The sequence below is a fragment of the Microtus pennsylvanicus genome, chromosome 12 (assembly GCF_037038515.1).
Source record: "Microtus pennsylvanicus isolate mMicPen1 chromosome 12, mMicPen1.hap1, whole genome shotgun sequence".
Lineage (NCBI taxonomy): Eukaryota > Metazoa > Chordata > Mammalia > Rodentia > Cricetidae > Microtus > Microtus pennsylvanicus.
Genome location: NC_134590.1, coordinates 41,367,635 through 41,384,775, shown reverse-complemented (window position 1 = coordinate 41,384,775; position 17,141 = coordinate 41,367,635).

Below are 17,141 nucleotides of genomic sequence, written 5' to 3'. Positions count from 1 at the left end.
AAGAACAGGTTTTAAGTCCGTTCCTTTGAGAGGACATTGCTATGTGCTTAACATTCCTGGTTTTTCCAAGAGGTCTCTGGGTACAAGGACCTTCTTGCTCCCAAAACATGTGTAATTAGCATATTACTTTTCTTAATAGTAGAAGGGAACTTATATTATTCTTCAGTCATCAATATATTTCTCGGCCAGTGACACAACTATCCTTAAAATATTATACATAAGAACTTTTTAATTTTTTTGAGATAAGGTTTCTGTGTGAACCAGTCCTGTCTATTCTGGAACTCACTCTGTAGACCAAGATGGTCTTGCACTCAAAGAGATTCACCAGCCTCTGCCTCCCAAGTGCTTTGATTAAAGGCGTGCTCCACCACCATCATCCGTCCTAAGGAGAAAAAAAAATATGACAAAGTATCTTTTTAAGTTTTATTTATTTATTTTCTATTCAGTGTTCTGTCTGCATGTATACCTGCAGGCCAGAAGAGGGCACCAGCTCTCATTACAAATGTTTATAAGCTACCATGTTGTTGCTGGGAATTGAACTCAGGACCTCGGGAATAGCAGCTAGTGCTCTTAATCTCTGAGCCATCTTGCCAGCCCACATAAAATATTTTTAACAAGACCTTCCTTCCATTAGTACATACAAAAATTTCACCCTTAAGATCAGTTTAACTCCAAATAAGAATGTACCTCAATCGAGGATTGCGAACATCATTTATTATTGATGTTTTGTGATTTGGGGAATCAAATTTAGGACCTAATACTTTGTGTTCTTCTATAGATACACATTCCAAGCCCGCAGAATTCTTGTATTTCGTCTGAGTTAATGACAACTAGAAAATCATTGCAACTTAAAATATATATCATGTGAGGTATAGGGAAAAAATCATTTGACACTAAAATAGAATATATACTTTAACCCCTTTTTTATTTATATATACATATATCTCTTTTTATATATCTTTAAATAATGTGTTATCCTTTGTATCTTAATGTTTCTATTTGCATTTGTTGGAAGGTCATGTCCCTAAACATAGCATACTATTTGCTCATGATCTTGGTATATGTTAAAACAACTGAATTCTCTAATCCCCAGGTCATGCCTTCCTTCTAGTCCTGAGACTTAAAAGAGTATTTTCTGTGTGTAGTGATATATTGCAAGGGGTGTTTATACTATCTTGCCACAGCAAGAAGAGCTGAATTACAAAGACCCTCAGCTTGAATAAGCCTGTTTCTCTCTCCACAGTTTGAAAAACTCAGTTTTCTCATTCCTTTTATTTATTTTTTTCTTAAATGGGATGATATATACTTTTCAAGTCAATGATATCCTGGTAAATTGACTTTTATTGGCAATCTTTGTTTTCTAATGAAGGAAATGGGATTAAGTATGATGAGGAAATCTGCTTCAGGACGTAATGAAGGAAGCAATGATATGTCCATCCATTTGATTTTCTGTCTCTCTAACAGTACAACTAAATATCAGTACACCTTATAAAAAACAAAAATGGCATGTACATTTAAATACTTATTTTAGTATTGGAAACTGTATGTACTACTTTACCTTGAAGTCTTATGATGAAAGTGTTTTACAGAGCAAAATTATAAGTTCTCAGATATATAAATATATCAAAGTATTTTAGAAAATATATAAACACACAATAGGTAAACATAAGCTGTCTGGTGAGCCTGAATAGATAACTTATTAGTTAAAACTCCTCACCGCCTTTACAGGGGACCTCAGTTAGGTCCTCAGCATTCGTACTAACTGAAGAGAATGTCATATCCTCTTCTGGCCTTCATAGGCGTCTCCACACACATAACAGACACACAAACACAGCTACATAAATAAAAACATCTAAAGAAAATAAAAGCTACATGGTCTTGATTCTCAGGCTGAGGGTAAATTTATCACTGCCATTTTGAAGGTTAGCATAGAGATGTCATCACTGTTCCTTGTCTTTAGACTGCATGTTACTGTTGCAAAGAGATTCTTGGGATTAATCTAAATGTTCTCATAACACGTGCACATTCTCATTACAATCTGTAGAGATTATTAGGGTCATACAGGGAGGTGGATTTTATGGTCATTACATACTTTTAAAGCGATAATAAAAATTTGAACACACATTTCTACTAGTATTGATGTTTATCCATTTAAAGACTCATGTACCGATCAAAATAATTTTACACTCTGAGTGGCATATACATGAATATAGTTCTTATCAGACAAAACAGGAATTTGGGGAGCGGTATACTCAATAATGCAGATGGGCAGTAATACATTGTCTCAAATTGTGACTATATATATATGTGTGTGTGTGTGTGTGTGTGTGTGTGTGTGTGTATGTGTGTATACACACACATTTATTTTCTCCTGACTACTCATGACCTTGTGTATTGGAGATGTATTTTTGGTAGAGCTTTAAGGACCGGAGTTATCGAAACTAGATATTCTCACCATCAAAATTCTTCTGTAAATATAGTTTTAGCAACCTACACTGATTAGTCACTTTTCTTTCTTTCTTTCATTCTTTCTTCCTTCCTTCCTTCCTTCCTTCCTTCCTTCCTTCCTTCCTTCCTTTCTTTCTTTCTTTCTTTCTTTCTTTCTTTCTTTCTTTCTTTCTTCTTTTCCTTCTTTCTTTTTGAGTAACTGATTGTGCAAAGAAGACATCTATTAAGTAAGAACTGCCTCCACTTCTTGTATTCTCATTCTGAAATCTTCTCTATCCTTGAGAAGTGTTTTGCAGTGTGTGTATCTGTGTGTGTGTGTGTGTGTGTGTGTGTGTGTGTGTTTCGCCTTTGGGAAACAAACCTAGTTTTCTGAGGAGACTGGAGTGATTTAAGCATCTAATCTAGTTCTAGATGATTTGCACACAATCATCATTATTTTCATGGAAATATAGAACATCAACTCGTTGAGCTACAGAAAGGAGCTTGGATAGAGACTAAACTCTACATTCGTTTATTTTCTCTTATCGTTTTTCCCTGCTCCAATGTTTGTTTTAAAACTGCATGAAGGTGATTAACCAAGATAATATAAATTCTATAAGCTGTAGGGAATAAGGAAAGGATAGGAATGTTAAAATGTGCAAATCTGGAAATATATGCTCTTCTTTACCTCTGTTTTATCCTGTTGTATTTATTTGTTAAATCTAAATTTTATTCCTGGGTTGATATTCATACACATGACTCATACAGAAATAATTTTGTCTTTTTGTTGAACCTCCTGAGGAAAGATAAACTGCTAATAATCTATAAATGTAAAAATTTGCCATGAACCACTTTTCAAAGATGTTAAGCAAATATACTTCACATGTGATATTCACTGCTATTTTTCCATTAAAAGTTATGACTCAAATGATTAATTAAGAGAAAGGTCATAAAAAAGATGAACGAGGTCCACAGTGTAATGCTAGATATATACTCATGAAGATTAGAATGGGACTTGAAAAATAAAAGTGTTAATTAATGTGTCTAATTTTAAAAATAGTCCACTAAAGAAACAACTGTATACAAAAACTTAAACAGAGATAAAAGTAAAATATTTTATTTTTGCAATTTATTTGAAAGTGCATTACAATCCTCTAGACTTTGTAAAATGAGAAATAACTAGATAGGATCATATCAGTATTTCTAAGGATTCTCACTGCAGAATCACATGGAAAATTTTATTGCAGCTTTATGGGTTGCTATAAAAATTTGACCACATATTTAAAGCATTTTATAGTACATTTATATAAAAGAAGTGGGGGTGAAAATATTAGAAATAAGCAAAGAAGTCATTAACTAGCTTATTTATTTAGAGCTTTTACACCTGCATGTATAAATTCTTTTACAGAGCCTCCAGGACAGCAGAAATACACTATAGGAACATCTTTTTAAAAAACTTAAATTGCTAGGGAGACAGGAGATGATGCTTTTAAATAATGGGACCATCCTCAGTGACCTCAAAGCCTACTAATGTTATCAACCTTTCATTTTAAATGCTTTGGCTACCCAGGCTGCAGTCTTACCTTTTCCTTTTCCAAGTTGCATTAAAAACCCATGCATAGATCATGGAAGGTAGACTTCATGAGACATGCATGAAGGCCTCCAGTCACCAGACTATTACCCTCTTCCCCCAGTAAATAAAAGTATGTGTCCAGTAACTTTAGGTGAGAGCTATCTTTCTTTAAGAGAATTAAAAGCTTTAAGAACAGTTCTACAGAAGTACTAAGGATTATTCACTTGGTAGAGCACAAAGTAGCTATTCATAAATACAGCACAAAAGCCACACAATAAGAATATTTTGATGAGTGTAGCAGCATGAGCCAGGTGAGATGTTTTGTTCAAAATTGTATGTAATCAATGTGTTATATATTAATTGGTGTTTAAAGAAAACATTTAAAAATATGTCATTGTTTGCATCAGTTGTTTAAATTAACTCGAATAATTAGGAGAAATGTTTATAGATGGAGCTAGAAAACATCATATTGAGTGAGGTCACCCAGACCCAGAAAGGCAAATATCATATGTACTCACCCATAAGTGGCTTTTAAACATAAAGCAAAGAAAACCAGCCTACAAATCACAATCCCAGAGAAGCTAGATAACAATGAGGACTTTAAGAGAGACACACAAGGATCTAATCTACATGGAAGTAGAAAAAAGACAAGATCTCCTGAACAAATTGGTAGCATGGAGACCTTGGGAGAGGAATGAAGGGGAGGGAAGAGGTAGGAAGGGGAGCAGAGGAAAATGTATAGCTCAATAAAATCAATCAATTAAAAAAAGAGAAAGAGAGAAATGTTTAAATTGCAAAGCATTGGAATAGTTCATATCATAATGTGCCTAAAAGAAATTATATAGCAAACAAAGAACACATACACACACAAAAAAACAAAGAAAAATTTTTGGGTTATCAATCTCTTTTGATATTGGGTACTGGTTTTATACCTCAAAAAAAGATGATATGATAAATAAATTCAGAGATTGCCATATTAAACTAGCACAAAGGAAATAATGCAATACGAAGTCTGCTAATAAGCCCTAAATTATTGATTTAAATACAAAACCTACATTTTGGATAAAACAATGTATGATCATGAAGTTTGATAACTATTATTATTAAACTATGACTTGGTTTCATCGGGTATAGAAAAGGCATGTGGACACTATGCTACCTCCATTAGTTAGCTTCATTGTTACTATTGACATAGTTTTAGAGGCTAAAGCCCATATTTGGTTTGAAACATGGTGATGGAAAAATTGTAGAAGAGTCAAGATGTTTTACTTCATAAATTTAAGGAAACAAAAAGAGATATGGAGATATGGGCCTGGAGGCAAAGTCTTAATTTTCCAGGGCATGCAACTAGTGACTTATTTCCTACTAATATACTCAGCCTCCTAAAAATTTAATAACATCAGTAATACTAATGGATTCATAATTCATCAATGGATTAACCCATTAATTAAGTAGAGCCTCCATGGTCCTGTCACTTCCCCAAGGTCCATCAATTGGCAACCAAGACCCTAAATTTGAGCTTCCAGAGAACAATTTAGTTTCAAGAGTGTGCAAACTGGATTATTTCCAAACTGAATCCTTCAATGCAACTATGTCTCCAGCCTCAATCTGGATTTATTATAGATTTTATTATTGTTTTGCAGTTAGTAATAGTGGATTTTGTTAAGATTCTAGAAATTAAACCATCGAAAACATGGCTGTAAAAATCTGTACCTCTTCTATGATACAACTGATATCCTCATCAAGCAAAATAATCTGGGAGAACAATCAAAGAAAATAAAACGTAAATTCTTTAGTTGTGTGGGATGGGTTCGTGTCAGTAATCAGTTTGCTAAGGAGTAATAATGAGAATGTTGTCATAATGGAAATCTTTTCAGAGTTTTAGATGCTATTGGCAAGGAGTTGGTGAATGAAGCAAACTGTTTGGCTCCTATGGCAAGACATTCAGCATTTCCTGAGTCCTCAATACTGGTCTCCTTTGCCCTGTGCCCCATGCTATGCCAATTACCAGAGTGTATGAAACAATGTTTAACTTACTACTTGTTGACTTCTTTCCTTAAATTGCTAAGAACACTCCAGATAGCTTATTGCTGATTCCCGCTACTTTTTACTACGTAAAAACAACATAACTGGTGATTTAAATTTCTCTCTGCTTGGAATTTATATGTGCTTCACAGACAGTATTTTGTTCTCCCCGGGTTTCAAGGCTCCAAGTCATCAGAGAAACATTCGCACTTGACTATAAATGAAAGTCGTATGATTATAATGATATTGTCATAGGTGGAAAAATAATCTTCACTCTATTGTAATCAAGCACAAGTCGGATGAATCACCTTGTTGCTTCAGTTGAGATGACAGCTCCGATTTTTATTTTGACTCTTCATAAAGGGCAACACAATATGTAAACAGAAGGATATAGTCAGGCTTAATTCCGATCTGTGATAGAAATATAAAAAAGAATCAGGACAGAAGATGGGAGCCAAATTATCAGAAGCTAATTTGAAAATAGCATTTGAATTGGTTACTTTCATCATACTTCTTAGAAAGAAGGGTATGACTTCTGTATTGTTAGCTTCTCTACATGACAGGCAAAGAATTTACCCAGCTGGTTCTTCTTCCAGATCTTAAATCACTAGTATTTATTTATTTCACTCAACAATTGCGAACATCTATCTAGGATAATTGAGATGATTCTATTAAGGCCAAATTTATTTATCTGATTGACTTGATTTAATTGTAATAAATATGCAGGCTTGTTTATAACTGGGTAAGACGTAGCATAAGTTATGAACTAAGAACCAAATTATAAAGTAAATTTCACAAAGTAAGATCTTTTTGTTTGCTTGTTTGTTTTTGAGACACAAAGAAAAGGTCTTTATGTAGCCCTGGGCTATCCTGGAACTCACGCTGTAGACCAGGCTGGCCTTAAAATCAGAGATCTGCCTATGTCTGACTCTTCTGGGATTCAAGGTGTGCATCACCACTGCCCAGCTGTAATATATCAAAAATACAGCCTCACTTCTAAGTCTTCACCAATTATGTAGGAAAACTTGGTAAATCTGCAATTCTGGCCTTTAAGGTATATAGATGGAAGTTCTGTCCCGCCAGGTCCTGCAGTCATTCGGTCCTGAAGAAACACACAGAGGCTTATATTAATTATAAAAGGTTTTGTCTATTAGCTCAGACTTGTTATTAACTAGCTCTTACAATTAAATTAACCCATACTTTCTTTCTATGTTTAGTCATGTGACTTGGTACCTTGTCTCAGTGAGGCATTCTCATCATGCTACCTCTGTGTCTGTCTGGTGACTGCATCTCTATTTTTCCTCTTCCCTCTTCTGTCTTAAATCAATAGTATTTAAGAATTCTCCCAGTCTGATTGCCCCATCTATACTTCCTGCCTGGCTACTGGCTAATCAGTGTTTTATTAAAGAAATATGAGTGACAAATCTTTACAGTGTACAAAAGCATTATGCCACAGTAGTTTCTTTTCTTTTCTTTTTTTTAAACACCCTAAATCTAATCTCCTTTGTTTAGTTTTTTTTTTCCTGACCAATGTCCATAACAAATTGTAACCAACACACTAAACAAAGACAAAAATCCATAATCCATTTTTGGGGATGTGGGCATAGTTTTTTTGGCTACTTCCTGCTTATTGGGGATGAAGGTAATATTATGGGTACCAAAGAAAATTTAAGATTATGGTCAAGTCCTGACTGGATTATTCTGTGAGGCTGGATCATATCAATCAGCAGCCTTGAAGATGGTCTAGATGAAGAACTCAGAAAAAAACTGCAACAGGGGTGCTCTGAAACATTGCATCATCTGGGCTATCCATTCCCATTAGAGATTTTTCAGGGGGTCTTTTTTGATCAAACTTTAATTTTCTTAACCAAGAATAAATCCACAGCCTCTCATTTCCTCTGGAAACAAAAGTAAAAGAAGGGAGATTCTCCTAATTAACAAAGTTCCATTAACAGCTAAGGGTGCTCTAATTCAGAATACTTCTGAAGCCATATCATATCTGCAGTAAATCTGCTTATGTATCATTTTCTCTTAAATTATTTCATTTATGCCTTTTCTCATTAAAGGTGACTATAATTTATTAAATTATGTAAGGTATATAAAACCAGTCCTGCATATTTGTAGTAGAGTGATGAGAAATAGATAATAAGCACCTTATTTTATAAAAGAAGTGAGATGCATCCCCGAGGGAGGGAAATATTGGGCCCTAAATCAACATATAATCCTTGAACCTCAATATAATCAGTGATAAGAAAATAAAAGTTTTTGGGAAAATTGTGGCTATCTCTCTTGGTCTATGCTGGAAGCATAGATACTCAATATCAGAAAGCAAAGCAAAACCAAAACTGTATGAGAAAATAGTAATCTAATAGCTCCAGGTCAGGCTTTTGAGACATGTGGTAGGATGATATGAACTTCAGAGGACTTGGAAAGCTCAGCCTCTGTGGCCTAGACAGCCACAGCTGACATCAGCAGTTTCTCTAGGTGTTCCACCTTACCGACACCTCCAATTTCCTGTATACCGTCTTGTATTACTCTCTTCCTTGTTGCTGTAATAAAATACCTCGACCAAAAGCAACTTGTAAAGAAAGGCTTTTTGTTTATTTAGTTTTGGGGTGGGGGAAAATTACTAGATGCATTCCATCTAGCTGAGGGCAGGTAAAACAGAATCAAGACAGGAGCAGAAAGCTGCTCCCTGGCTTCCTCCCGGCTCCTAGGAGTCCAGCAACGTTTCTTATTTTAGACAGCACAGGCCCAAGTTCCCAGGGATCATGGCATAACCTACAGATAGCATTCCCATTTCCTAGCTGTGTCAAGCTGACAACAGAACTAACCATTATATGACTGAAACAGACTTGTTCTCGCATATGAATGCATCTCTCTTTTTGATGATGCTTTCCCAGACTCTGACCACATCACGAATTCCTCTTTCTGATGCTTCTTTCCCTGATGGAGCCCAAATCATGCACCTTTCTTTTGGATTCCGTTTTCCCCAACTCTGATTACATCATGCATCTCTCTTTCAGATGCCACTTTCCCCGACTCTAACCACATCACATACTGATGAATACCCAGAACTACCTTTGAACTTCGTGGGAAGCCTTATAACTCCACAAGTCCTGCCTTCCAAATAAGAGCTACATGAGAAATAGCTCAGGCTTACATTTGCTGGAGCAATGTATCCATATGTTGCTTAAACTATGGGTACAAGGCTTACTGAGTGCATAGACAGACCGAGGAAAACAGTTCTAGGGAGGAAATTTTGTGAATTGTATGAGGTAGAATCCTGTTCGAATAAAAATTAAAACCTGAAATCCTGGGATGTTGGTGATTCTTGAAGAGCCCTCAAGGCATCTTTTCTATCCTTGCTATGCAAGGTCCTTGGCTTACTTTTTATGGTAGAATCTCCAAAGTAAACATGCCATAACTTCATACACTGCTTTTGTTGGCAAACCATAATGTTTTCAACGGTTTTGACTTCATTTTTTTTCTCCATTGATTATGACTGCAGATCTGACAACATAGTCAGAAGCATCATGTGATCCCAGGGAAGTTGCATACATACAGACTTAACCTTTTCTCTGCAAGATCAATTAGCCTATCTCCTTTAAAGTCAGGCTTTCAGGTTTCCAAACACAATATATAAATTAGTTATTTGCCAGGATTTAAGGAGAATTGCTTCAAGTCCAGTTCCGAACAAAAATTCTATTTCCATCTGAAACCTTATAACCCTGACTTATAGAACTGTCCCAAATTACACCATTTTTAGAATAACATTATATGCTACTATGGTATAGTAATTGAGCACATTTTCTGCTATCATTCAGCATATTTAACATCTGAATATTCACTAGCAAATTGTTACTTGGATGATTGTTAATAAATAAGTACCTTTTTCACTGTTTCAAAAAAAGGAACTATGATTTATAGTAATGTAGAATTAAAACAATAAAGTTCATAAAGTCTTTCTTTGAAACTAGTCTCCCTTTTTATTATAGCTTTTTTTAATAACATCAGAATCTGTAATAAAAATAATTATTAACTGTGGCATTTTTAATTTGAGGATAATCCAATATAATATATAATGCTTCTGCTTCATGTACATCTGTATATACACATATACCATAAATAGATAAGTAAACATTAAATATATTGAAAGAGTAAAGACCTGTAAATGATATGAGGAATCTGTGCGAAGTAAAGACAACAATAGAGAAGCGGTAATAAAAACTGTGTAGACAGGACCAACAAGGTAGCTAGGCATGTGAAGGTATTTTTCACAAAGGCTGAAGACCTGAGCTTCTGGTATATTAGTCGGCATTCTCTAGTCACAGAACTTATGAAATTATTTTCTCTCTCTCTTTTCTTCTCTCTTTCTCTCTCTTCTTTCATATATATATTTAATACTTCATATATATGTATATATGAAATATATGTGAATACATAGGGAATTTGTTGAAATGCCTTATGGGCTGCTGTTCAACTAGCTGTGAATAGAAAATCAAAGAACCTAATAGTTTGCTCAGTTCCACAAGGCTGAGTATCTTAGCTTGTCTTTTGTATATGCTAAGATTACAAAGAGGTAGACTCCCTTGGCTGTATTAGCTAGATGAAGGCAAGAAGGTAAAGAATGAACCTTTCTTTCTTTCAATGCCCTTATGTAGGATTCCACTAGAAGGTATGGCCCAGATTAAAGTTTTTCCTTCCAGCCTCAAGGTCTGGATTAAAGGGGTGTGTTTTCCCATCTCAAGATGTAGATCATAAGTGCGCCCTCCATTTCTGAATGGCGGTCATTCTAAATACAGTCAAATTGATGTCCAGCAAGCAGTTGGATTTCTAGAAATCGCATGGTTGAAAGGACAGGATCAATTTCATAGCTGATGTTCTGACCGCATATCTAAGCAGAGGCATAGGGGTGAACCCACATAAACTTGTAAACACATAAATAAATGTAAATTTAAGCAAAAACAAAAACAAGGTGTGGAGAGTCAAGTTATCTAGTTCAGCTTTCAAAAATCTTAACTTTCTACCTAATTCTTGTTTAAAAAAAATACTTCAAGTTCAAAACAAGACTACACAATGGGGATGTTCTATCGGGAACTCACCAAGGCCAGCTGGCCTGGGTCTGAAAAAGCATGGGATAAATCCGGACTAGCTGAACATAGCGAACAATGAGGAATACTGAGAACTCAAGAACAATCACAGTGGGTTTTTGATCCTACTGCACATACTGGCTTTGGGGGAGCCTAGGCAGTTTGGATGCTCACCTTAGGAGACCTGGATAGAGGTGGGCGGTCCTTGGGCTTCCCACAGGTCAGGGAACCCTGATTGCTCTTTGTGCACATGAGGGAGGGGGACTTGATCGGGAGAGGGGGAGGGAAATGGGAGGCAGTTGCGGGGAGGAGGCAGAAATCCTTAATAAGAAAGAAAGAAAGAAAGAAAGAAAGAAAGAAAGAAAGAAAGAAAGAAAGAAAGAAAGAAAGAAACCCTAACTAAGAAAAAAAAACAAATGAGAAAATAAAAAAAAAAAACAAGACTACAGGTGGGCCGTCTAATAATCAAATCCAACCCATGAAAAACTGCTATTCTCCCAAAGAATCTTTTAAGTGTTTAAAAAAAACAAATAAACATGGGTTTGTTCTAGGGAGTGGCATTGCTTTCAAAGAGGCAGAGAGTTCACCTGACTTTCTCTGATGTGGGAGTGTCATATATCAATCTGTTGATTTCATTGGCTAAGCAATAAAGAAACTGCTAGGCCCATTGGATAGGCCCACCCTTAGGTGGGTGGAGTAAACAGAACAGAACGCTGGGAGGAAGAGGAAGTGAGGGCAGACTCGACAGCTCTCCTCTCCAGAGCAGACGCCTTCAGAGAGATGCCATGCTACCTGCTCCAGGGAAGACGCACGCTATGAAGCTCCGACCCAGAATGGACTTAGGCTAGAATCTTCCCGGTAAGCGCACCTAGGGGCGCTACACAGATGATTAGAAATGGGCCAAAGCAGTGTTTAAAAGAATACAGTATCTGTGTAATTATTTCGGGGCATAGGCTAGCCGAGCCAGGCAGCTGGGGTTTTGGGGACCCAGCCCCGCCGCTCATATTACTACATTTCTCCATCTGGTTTTCTCATATCTGTCAATGACTTTAAGATAAGAATAATTTTATTTTTATCTCCTGGCTGGAAGGGAAGCCAAACTTTCTTCTTCCACTGGAGATGAACGTGACTACTGTGCCTCTCACTTCAGTGTGTTTGTGACTTGCAAGTGGCATTGATATCATCTATAGAGAATCTATTCAATGAAAAGGAGGTAGAACACTGCCTCTGGTCCAACAGAGCACAGCCAGAACCTGCAGACAAAAATAAATAAATAAATAAAGCAGTTATTACCCTCACAGAGGTCTTTCAAGAAGAGACGAGTGGTGAGCACTGACCCACCATTCAGTATGAAGAACGACCTACAGAGGAAACCTTTAAATAACTTTCACCAGGATTCCCATATGGCTCCTCTGTTGTTCTGGGCGATTTGGCTTTAACAGTAGATTTTCTCCTTCAAAACAGTTTTCTTCATGTTTCAAGTCATCCGATGTGTTGGTATGCCTAAAATAAAAGGAAGGTGAAGTTTCGAAATAGAATATAATACTGTCATTTATCATGCATCTCTCTTTTCAAGAAAATGACTAATTTTCTAGTTCACAAAGTAATTTAGCACTTATGCATATGTACATATATATGACTTACTATCCAACTGAAATTATCCTCCAAACCTAATTTAAGCTTTAAAATGATTCTATGAGAAAATGATCATCTCAATTGTAGATGAAAATACTGACTCTTGGAAAGCTTTGATACATTGCCAGGGTCACCAGTAGTGAATTGCAAATCAAAGCCTAGGACTTTGCCACCAACATCTGTGCCTATCACCACCCTGCTCTGCCATCTGATTAACAAGGGAGTTATATTTGCCCTAGAGCTACATTGGAAGACTTTCAAATGTTCTCCCATTGGTATTCTGATGGTGTTTAACCCAGTCTGTAGGCCAGTAGGGATGGTGTGGACATTTTATCAATATTGATTCTTCCAATTTATAAACCTGGAACATTTGAATCATCCTTTCGAATTTTGGAAGTGAGAGATGTAGTGAGAGGGTTAGTGCTATGGAGCATACATCCTCAAGAAAGACTAAGAGACCCTGCTCATATTTTTGATAAGAAAAGACCTTTCTCGTAATTTGCACTTCATAATGTACTTTTTAATCTTTGATTGAATATCTATCAAGATATTTTTGCAGCCATTGTTAGTGAAATTTCTTTGTGGATGGCCATCTCAGATGATTTGCCAATATGACACAGCAAAGCCAGTGAGTTTTCTATGTTGGTTTTGTATCCTGCAGCTTAACTGAATTGGTATCTCAGTTGGTGAGGCCTTTGGGATTTTCTACATACAAAGACTGACAAGTAGTTGCTATATAAATTCCTCTTTCCGAACATGTTTTTCTCTTGGGTGGCTTGGACTTCCAGTATCATATTGAACATGTACATGGTTGTCTTAGTTCAGATATTAGAGAGAAAGGTTTCAAACTTTCCCATTTAGTGGAAGATGAGTTTTTGGCTTATGATATATAAATTTTATTATAAGGAGGTACATTGCTTCCATATCCAGTTTCTTGTGTGTTTGAACACAAACGTTACACTTTGTTAAATGATGTGTCTGTATCTATGGATATAATAATATTTCTCCCTACATTCTGTTAATGTTGATTAACTATCCTTGCATCCCAGGAATAAAACCCAAGTTATCATGATGACTAATTATTCAAATGCACTGTTGGATTCAGTTTGCTGTTGTTTGTTTTTGAGATGAGTTTGTTCCTTAAAGCCATTGTCTGATGGAGTTCTTTGTTTATTGTGCTCTTATCTGTTTTTGTATCAGAATAATGCAAGTATTTTGTTAACCAATTTCTATTTTAACGAATATTCGTGATAATCAGACCCAAAAGAGTAATGGTTCATTGTCATAGAATTTTGTAGGTGTCAGTTCGTGGATTCTATACCTGTGGAGAAGCAGCACACTGGTTATGAACATGTGACAGCATAAGCTGATCACCTGTAATCCTGTGTGTAAAAGGTATGAGAAGGGCCTCTTAGTCTTTCTTGAGGACATGTGCTGCGTAGCAAAAACCCTCTCACTACATTTCCCACTTCCCAGTCATTATATGAGCTTATAACAGCATTTATAATACATGAGCTGTTAGGATAAACCAGAGCACCTAGCCTTACTAAACTTTATTAGATGGACTGATTTTTTTTCCATATTTTATGGAATAAAATAAATTAAGAAAAATTAGAATTAGGTTTTTTTTTTCTAAATTTTTGGTAGAAAACAGAATAGCAGTTGTTTGGTGTTGGGATTCTCTTGGATAGGATAATTCTAGTTACAGATGTAGCCCTGTTTCTTGTTATTATTCAGTTTTTACACATTTTTTTTGTCGTTCAGTCTTCAAAAGAAATTTGTGTTCAGGAATTTATTTATTCCTTTGCAATGTTTCAATGTGCTGGAAGATAGGTATAAAAATGAAAGCACATTTGCCTAAGTCATTCATATACATTATTTCTATTTTAAAAAACACCACTGTTTAAAATTGCAGCCCCCATCACTCAAAATGTAGGAAAAAACAAAAGTAGTGCTTGAAGGGTTTGTGGGTAAAATGAATATAACAAACTGTATTTTGGTGAATTTTTATGTAAGATCTAGGAAAATTCTTTTTTTTTAATGTCTTTTAACCATGTTTTCATTCTTCCATATTACAGCCATAATTCCATTATCTCTTTTCCTTAGTTCAATTATTTAGGCATGTCCCCGGTCCTAATCCAAATTCCGTTTGGGGATTTTACACAAATACTTTTTGTCTTCTAAGATAGTAGCTCTTTTCTATGATTAAAATCATGCATGCAACTAAAAACTAGGAGAGCTCTTTGGCTCCATTTTGCATTCATGAATCCCTTCACATCCTTTCAGAGAAGTCATCTTCTGATCTAAGCATGACTAATGAATTCTGGGCTGTGGTCATAGCACCCCGGGTAAAATAATAAAGAAAAGAAAATCCAATCCAATCAAACTCTGAGCTTTAAATGGTTTGCCTTGATGCTGTGTCTATATTGGAGCTCTTTTTAAGGCTGAGCAGGGAAGACCTTACTTTACACAGGATTTTCTTGAGAAAAGGAAGTGGGTGGAGGGAACTGTAGGTTAATATATGAGCACAATTATGTTCTTTTGCTTCTTGTTTCCAGGCATTTTGCCTGTTATTTATAAACAGCATAGACACATTGGATGCCCTGTAATTTTGAATGAGTGTCTATTTTTAATTAGGCAAAGTACATAAGTATTTTAATTATATATCAAAGTATATCATATGAGTTTCTATCTCTAAGAAAATAATTTAATTTCTCCTTTATTAAATATAGGGACAACAAAATCTTATGGATATATTTTCAATTTAAGATGTCAAGATCTTTTTGTTTTAAAATATGTACAGATTATTTCCTCTTAAGTTTCTCTAAGTTAATGAAGTGTATGACAGTAATGAAGTTGAACCACAAATTGTTAAGTGTAGCACAGTACTCCATGATGAAGAAAAAAAAAATCCTCTGCTTTAGAGCGTATTTTTATCACACTTTATGAGCATATGGAGAGAGAGAGAGAGAGTGAGAGAAAGAGAGAGAGAGCCAGAAGAAAACATTGTCACATTAAGTTATGTGTTTTTTGGAATTTTTTAAAGTCATATTCTGTAGGTCTTTGAAAGGTTTTAAGACCAACTATCCATCTAAAATATATCCGTATAAGACATGTAAAGAATACTTAGCATATCTGTAAATTTGATTGATTGGTATAAATGAGTGACTACTGCTCTGTATTTCTTGATTATCCTAAGGAGCTCAAAATAATAGCTTTCAAAAACTAGAATTTTCCTTTTATTTTCAAATGGACTGCATAGATACAATACCTTAAACAAGATCAGAAGCATATATATATATATATATATATATATATATATATATATATATAGTAATAAATCACCTTAAATTGGTATTAAGGAGTAGAAACAGTTACAATGTATTGTAACAAAAACTACCTTAAATTTGTATCAATATAACAAGAGTAAAACATATATACAATGTGACAAAATTGACTTTGAATTTGTACCCATTTACAAATACTCATGACAATGCATAAGATTTATAGTTGTCTTTTTATTCTATAATTCTACATTCCCCTAAATATAACAAACATCTATGATTCATAACATAACCAAAGACCACCCACACCCTCTTTTTTCTTGAGAAGGTGGATGTTGTATTTTCTAGACTGCTTACTGCTGAAAATGGGCAAAATATATTTTGGATCCCAGAGAGAAATTTGAGATAAGGACTAAGTCGTGGGAAGACCAGTTATAACCTTTGTTGATAGATATCACCTGTCAAGTTTTAGGAGGTTTCCCCTGATCAAACCAGACAATAATCAACCTGAAACGAATACACAGTCTCTTGTTTTCTGTGTATACAAAAACAAAACTTCTCCAAAACATTTTTTATTTTCATTTAACAAATACATTTTTTGACTTTTTAAAAATTAAGTCATTCTTAAAATACCTAGTCTGGTCTATTTCGACAGCCCTTCTTTCAACTCCAGGCCTTTTAGCAGCTGCCCTTTGCTTTCCAGCAATCAAAAAAAAATTCAAAATAAATACAATAGCATACAGGAACCAGACTTCATGTGTATTTCCCAACTCTATGTAGCGTTTTTTTTATTATTATTTTATTGTCTCTCTTGTTTCTCACTTTTCTTTTTTTATACATGGATTCTGTTTTTTCTTTTTTCTCTTGTTTTTCCCTTCCCTCCTCCCATTTCCTTCACATACCGTTCCACCCCACTCCATCCAGTCCTCAGAGAGGATAAGGTACATTGCTTTGGGGGAAGGTCTAAAGCCCTCCCTAATATTTCTAAGCTAAGCAAGGTATACATCCAAAGAGAAGAGGCTTCCAAAAAGCCAGTAAATGCAGTAGGGATAAATCCTGGTGCCACTGCCAGTGTCCCCTCAGTCTGTCCCAGCCATGCAACTG